The sequence below is a fragment of the Rhinolophus sinicus genome, chromosome 16 (assembly GCF_057876585.1).
Source record: "Rhinolophus sinicus isolate RSI-liver-muscle chromosome 16, RSI-T2T, whole genome shotgun sequence".
Taxonomy (NCBI): Eukaryota; Metazoa; Chordata; class Mammalia; order Chiroptera; family Rhinolophidae; genus Rhinolophus; species Rhinolophus sinicus.
The window spans coordinates 32,406,183-32,413,520 of record NC_142516.1 but is presented as its reverse complement, the minus strand read 5'-3'; positions in this window follow the sequence as shown (position 1 = coordinate 32,413,520).

The window sequence follows — 7,338 nt, the reverse complement described above, 5'->3', positions numbered from 1 at the left end:
TCACTTAATGTAACACTTTGGAGATTCATCAGTGCTATTGCATGTATCAGTAGTTTGTTCCTTTTAATTATTAGGGAGTAGTTTCCATTGAATGAATATACTACAGTTTGCTTATCCTGATGGAGATTTGGGTTCTTTCCAGTTTTTGGCTATTATGAATAAAACTGCTATGAAAAGTTGTAAAAAATGAAAATAAATAAATAAATACAAGGAGGTTAACAATACAAAACCAAAAAACAAAAAACTTAAAGTGGTTGCCTCCAGTAAGCAGGATTTATGGTAGAAGAAAGTGGGGACAAAGAGCCTGCTTTGTTAAAAGACCTTAAATCACTATCTGACTTTTAAAACAAAGTGCATACATGACTCTGATTTTAAAAAACCTAATTTTAAAAATAACCAGGAAAAAATCAAATAAATCTTGGACAGAGATTTCATTGTAAAAATCTGTAAGTAAACCTGAAATACAATCCAATTTTTAAAATGAAGTCTATAAGATTTCTATTTCTGTCAATTTAACTAGGCTAGGTATTATGAAATGCCCTTCTACTGCAAAACACCCAAATGCTGGAAAGGAAGGAAGGAAGGGAGGCAGGGAGGGAGGAAGAAAGAAAATTTAGAGCCAGAATTAGACGGAAGGCCAGCACAGACACCAGGACTGCCCTAAAAACAACTCAGACACCTAAAGCTTTGCTGGTTATTGGCCCCACTGAGGAACAGTATTTAGATTTGACAAAGTAGGGGAGCTGAATCTAAGAATGGCACATAAAGCCAGGCACCCAAAGGGGCAATATCTTGAAGATGCGAAGAAGAAAATCTGCATGCTGGCAACAAGACCCAACAAGAAAACCAATCTGTCTTTGGTGACACTAAGAATGGGGAGGAGAGACAGATTTGATAAATAGACAAAATTATCAAAACTGAGTGAAAAAACTAACAATATTAATACTAATAATTTCCCCTCATAATTTATAATCATAGCCCTAGTCTCATGCAGACCCAGGATTTGAATTTACACCATGCTCACAGTCTGTGAAATCCCAATCCAATAAATAAATAGGAATAGTTCCAGGTTGGTAGTGTCCCCTAGGACCCAGGAGAAACCAAGACACATCATCTCAATATAGGCCCTTCGGGATGCACAGAGTTAAAATTTAACCAAGTATATGTAGGTCCTAATAAAATATATCAAACACACAAGGAAACAGACCTCCATAAACAAGTTTAGAGAGACTCCAAACTGAAAAATAAGATAAACTCAGGCTGTAGATATTAAAATTATAAGAAAAAGTACACGAAGTAGGTTTACAGTATTTTAAAAAATGTTTTAAACTGAAAAGACAGAGATAATCACTATGTAGAGCAGAGAGAAGGGACATTTAGCTCAACCTGGACCTTCAGGGTAGGTTCCCTGAGGAGATGATGCCTGAATTGGGATAGAAGGACAATTAAGAATCAGCCAGGTGGAAAAGTGGTGAGGGCATTCCAGACAGAGAAATCTGATGAGCAGAGAGCTATGGAAGCAATAATCAGCATGGGGGCACTCAGGAAAAATTACAAGCGTTCCTCTATTACTAGAATAACAAATGCAAGCAAGTAATGGCAAAAGAAGCTAAAGAAGAGAGAGATCTGCAGGTGGAGGGTTCTCTATACCACGTAGGAAGAATGGCTTCACTGAAGGATGTTAAGGAGGGGAGTATCAGTCATTTTTGTTTTAGGTAGATTGCTTTGGCAGTAGTGAGGGGAAAGGATTAGAGATGGACAAAGCTGGAGGGATGGAAATCAGCTAGTGAGAAATGTTTGTGGGAGAAGTGATGAGGGCCTGAACTACCAGGGTGACAGTAAGGATGAGGATGCGAGACAGTTTGGAGAAACAGCAGAGAAAAGTAGCAAAAGTCGATGACTGATTACTTATGGGAAAGATGAAAGGGGAGCAGTGTAGAATGACTCCCACGTTTCTTGCTTGGGTGACTAGGTGATACTAATTGCTTTGGGGAATACAACAGGAAAAGCAGGTTGGGACAGAAGAAAAAAATGGCCTAAGTTATGCAGATGTTAGGCCTGGGGTACCTGTGGGAAGTGGAGCTCAGGGATGTTTAGCCAGCAACTGGAATTTAGGAGATAAGCTCATAGAAGTCAGTGCTAAATGACCACATGAGTGGCTAACTCACCGCTTCAGAGAATCTACTTCAGAGAATAACATAGTCATTAAAAATGATATTTAGAAAGAGTTTACAGTATATAGAAAAGGTTTATGCTAAAATAATAACTGCTTTCCTACCTTACAAAACCCCACATTTATTTAAACAATGTAAAAATATGAATAGCAAAGTCTGGGGAGAAATACATCAAAATGCTATAGAAATTATTTTGATTGGAAATTTATGGGATTCTTCTAATTTTTCATATCTTCTAAATTTACTATGTAATACTATCATAATGGGGAAAACTTAAAAAAAAAAAACCACCACACAGCAACATTTCCTCCTACCTCTAGTGTGACAGAGCTAGAGTTCCCATCAAACACAGCACCTAGCACATACCGTGTTTCCCTGAAAATAAGACTTAGCCGGACCATCAGCTCTAATGCGTCTTTTGGAGCAAAAATTAATATTAGACCCGGTATTATATTATACTATACCCGGTCTTATATTAAAATAAGGCCGGGTATTATTTATATTATATTATACCTGGTCTTATATTAAAATAAGACCGGGTCTTATATTAATTTTTGCTCCAAAAGACGCATTAGAGCTGATGGTCCGGCTAAGTCTTACTTTCAGGGAAACACGGTAGTAGTTCCTCAATAAATGTAGTAAAGTATCAATACCTGAGATTTGCAGGCAGTTGCCTTGGATTTTCCCCCTTTCTAGAAGCCTGCGACCTGTCCTGTCTGCTAGAATGCTTCACAGTGGTGGGCCCCGCAGATTCCATCCCAGGTTTGCCTCTGCCCCTCAGGACTCAGCCACACCTCAGCCCACTGACACTCTGCCCTGATGAGTTTAGGCCGGGCTCCCACCAATCTTTCCCACCGGGCGCCCTCGGCTTCACAGCTTCCTTCATCTCCTCTGAAACCACTCCCCCCACGTAGACATCACCCCTTCTGCGGAAGCGAGCCCCGTACCGAGTGTTTGCGCAACTGACGTGACCCCTCCTTTCCAGAGGGGCAGCTCAGTGAAGTCTCACTGTCCTCTTACCAGTCCTGACATTTTCAGGGCACTGGGTCTGTCAGGGACACTGGACAAGGCCGTGCCCACGCGGCAACTGGAGCTGGGCTTATCTTGGCCTTCCTATGGAGAGGGCGGAAGGAGGGGGAGAAGGAAGGGGAAGAACGAGCGGGGGGGGGGGGGGGTAGGAAAGAGGAGAGAGGGGAAGGGACAGGGAGGCGGGGGGAACGGGAAAACTTCTGGCGAACTGGGCAGCGAAGGAAGCCGCGGCCGCGCGTGTCTGCTCAGAGGCTCTGCGGCGGGCTTCGGGCGCAGCCAGCCCGAGCACAGGCCCAGCCGTCCGAGATGAGGGAGTCCCGCGGCGGGAACAGCCCTGGGGCGTCTGAAAAACCTTGCCTGAATCTCGGCTGTGGTCTCAAGGAAGCCAAGGAAGCTGACTTCGGCGTACACAGGTGTGGATCTGCCGGTGGCCATTAGGAAGCCCGAGGAGATTCCTGAGGCCCCGCCCCGGAGCAGGCCCCGTCCGGAAACAGAAATCCCACCCGTTGCTCATTCATTCACGCAGAAGTTACTGAGCCCTAACCAAATGCTAAACACCAGAGGCTGGAGTTAAAGCAGTGAACTGGGTAGACACGGTCCCAGCCCTCAGACAATTAAGACACAAGTTACAATCTAATGTGGAAAGTGCTGGTGGGAAAGGGGAGGATAAGGGCACCCATTCTTGCTTGGGAGGGTCGAAGAAGGCCCCCCAAGAGCGACACCTTTCACTGTAGCAGGAAGGAGGTTGTATGCAATGGCAATTGTTTTTGACGATGGCGAGTTCCCATCTGAGGGCTTCTGGCTCCTCTGAAAAGTGGAGGTCTGATGCATTTGCTACGGCGGGGGAAAAAGTTGAGGGAACGTGAAGAAATCTTGAACTGAGTTTTGAGTAGAATGTGAGAATTGTTAAGGAATAAATGAAGTAAACGCCACAGGCAGGGAGCTTTGCCTGTTTTGATCACTGATGTATCCCAAGTACTTAGAACAATGCTTAGCACACAGCAGGCACTCAGTAAATGGAATGCATGAATAAGTGCTTTTCAAGTGCCCATGGAGCTGACCATCAGTTTATGGTGGCACCAACTTACTCATATGTGATTTTATCCAGTAGCTCTGAGCTGCTTCCTAGAGGGCAGGTCTGGCAGAGGCAGAGTTGGGATTTTGCCAGGTTGTAATGATAAAAAGAGAATGAATTGAGAAGCATGTGGAATGTTGAGTATGTGATGCACCATGAAGTCTATCATGGAGAAGGAGGAAAGGAAGGCAAGAGGTTACTCATGGTCAGGGGGAAAGTGGAAGGATCAACGGAATGGATATCCTAACAAGGTTGAAGAACTGTCATCTTTAGGACAAATATGGAGGTTGAAGTCAGAGGGTGGGATGCCAGACTGTATTATTTTGGAAGGCAGAGCAATTCCTGATGATGAAGCTTCAGATATGACCGTACCTAGATTGGAGCAGAGAGAAAGGACTCTGAGGTGAAAAGGTCTAGGAATTTAGAGTCTAGGTCACTGAATGGTCTATCCACACAGATGTTTGGGTCTCCCATAGATGCCCCCTCTTCAAGATCCCTGCCCTGGGCCCCATCCAGACCCTTCCCAAACCTTCAGAGGACCTGCATTCACATTTCAACTTAAGCCTCAAATCATAAAAGGGCAATGACATAGCTGTGGCCAGAAAATAGAACAGGGAAGTTAGAGAGGGCGATAGTGGACATCAGTTTTGTTTTATTTTGTTTTGATACCAGTATGCATACACCTTTCTGGAAACAGTATGTCTGTGTCCTCTGGAGGAACTGCCACACGCCCACTTCTTCAGTCTCAGTCCATGTGCAGGTGGAGTGGACTTCCCTCCACACTCTAACTCCAAGGGTATGTATGTGACTCAGACCTGTCAGAAGAAGCATTCTATTCCCCTGTGAGCAGTGCAATGAGTAGTTCAGGGATAGATACATAACCAACTGGAACCCCTAAGTCACAGTGTTGTCAGAGTGACACCACATTTTTAACTTCACTTGAACCTGCTACCACACAGAACCTGAGAATAAAGTCAGCACAGAAGACAGAGAGACAGGAAGTGGAAACTGAATCCTGATGACATTGAACTGAGTCTCCTTCATCAATCCTACTACCTGAAGACAGCCCTACCCCTGGACTGTCCAGTTATGAGTCAATACATTCCAATTTTGTTTACATCTGTTGGATTTTATTTTCTGTAACATATACAAATGATTCCTCAAAGTACAAGGGACAGATACACTCGCGCACGCAGTCTGACAAGTTCGTGAACATGTTGCAACGATGTTGCTAACCTTTTTTGATATCAGAGGGATTATTCGTTATGAATTTGTACCAACTGGACAAACAGTTCACCAAGTTTACTATTTGGAAGTGCTGAAAAGGCTGCGTGAAAAAGTTAGACGACCTGAACTTTTCGCCAACAATTAATTCATGGCTCTTGCATCATGACAATACACCAGCTCACACAGCACTGTCTGTGAGGGAGTTTTTAAGCCAATAAACAAATAACTGTATTGGAACACCCTCCCTACTCACCTAATCTGGCCCCCAATGACTTCTTTCTTTACCCGAAGATAAAGGAAATATTGGAAGGAAGACATTTTGATGACATTCAGGACATCAAGGGTAATAAAACAACAGCTCTGATGGCCATTCCTGAAAAAAAGAATTCCAAAATTGCTTTGAAGGGTGGACTAGGTGCTGGAGTCGGTGCATAGCTTCCCAAGGGGAATACTTCGAAGGTGACCATAGTGATATTCAGCAACGAGGTATGTAGCACTTTTTCTAGGAGGAGTTTGTGAACTTAATTGTCCAACCTCGTGTGTGTGTGTGTGTGTGTGTGTGTGTGTGTGTATAATTTATCTGTGCTCAGTTTCCCCTTATGTGAAAGGAGAAAACAATACCTACTTCAAAGAGTTTTGAAGACTAAAAGGGATAATAAATGTTAGAGTATAAGTTGTTCCATAACACTGAGGAACAAGAAGCATCACATTAATTTTTCTAAATTAAATTAAATCTGGCTCAAAACTCCCATTTACTAGGGTTCAAAGATATCCAATATTAATCATGATGGGGAGTGGGGGCTTTTTCCCTCTTTAGTGTGGTATAAACTAACCCCCCCAAAAAAAAGAAAAGGAAAAAGAAAACCACTTAGGAAAGAACTCCAGGTCTTGAATCTGTCATGGTTGCTACTGCGATGTGCATTGTCTAAACGCATTCTATCCATTCAAAGGCTCCACAGCATCTCTGCCGAGCATGTACGCCAGAATCTTTTGCTGTAGTTCCCAAGGCTATGTGCTAGATGTTTCGTGCCCTAATCATTTACTCAGCTCTCCCCATCAGAAGTCCTGCTGCCTCCTAGGGGACATCTGTACAGCCCGTCACTCATGGAAACCATGGCTACATTTCATTTCCCAAGTCCCTGGGCCCATTGCTATCCTCGGGCAACTCAGCATGTCCTCCCCCTTCTCCTTCTCCAAACACCCAGTTAAATTAAATTCCCCTCCCACAAAAGAGCCTGGATAAGACTGTAGACTAGGTGTCTTGCAACTTTGATTTGGGACTAGAAAACACAAAATCCATTAACAATTCCGTAAGATATCTAGAATTTCTGGAAAAGAGGGGAGCAAAGTTGTCTTTTTATCCTACTGGGGGTCTCCTTTGGTAAGGAGGAGACAGCAAATAATAACTTGGTAAATTATCCTACCACAAGTGTAAATTAATGAGCGCAGAATAAGTATTCAGTATTGCCTTCTTTATTTCCTCTCAGGATTCAACTTACCTTCTTCAAATAAGAGTTGACAGCTGACATAAGATTTAAAAAAAAAAGAGGGAACAGATTCCATCTATTAAAGAAATAAAATTTTAATATAGCATGCACTATGTACAATTCTAAGCCTATAATTTTCTTCACTTAACCCTCAGAACAACCCTATGTGGTAAATAGTATCCCCCTTTTACAGGTGAAAAAACTGAGGCACTGAAACATTAAGTAGTTTTGAGATTTCCCAGGTAGGAAATGGTAGAGCTAGGACTTGAATGAGGCAATTTGTTGCTAGTTAACCACAATGCCTAAAGCATAATTCTGAGCTTGGCAGTCAAGACAAAAGGGGATC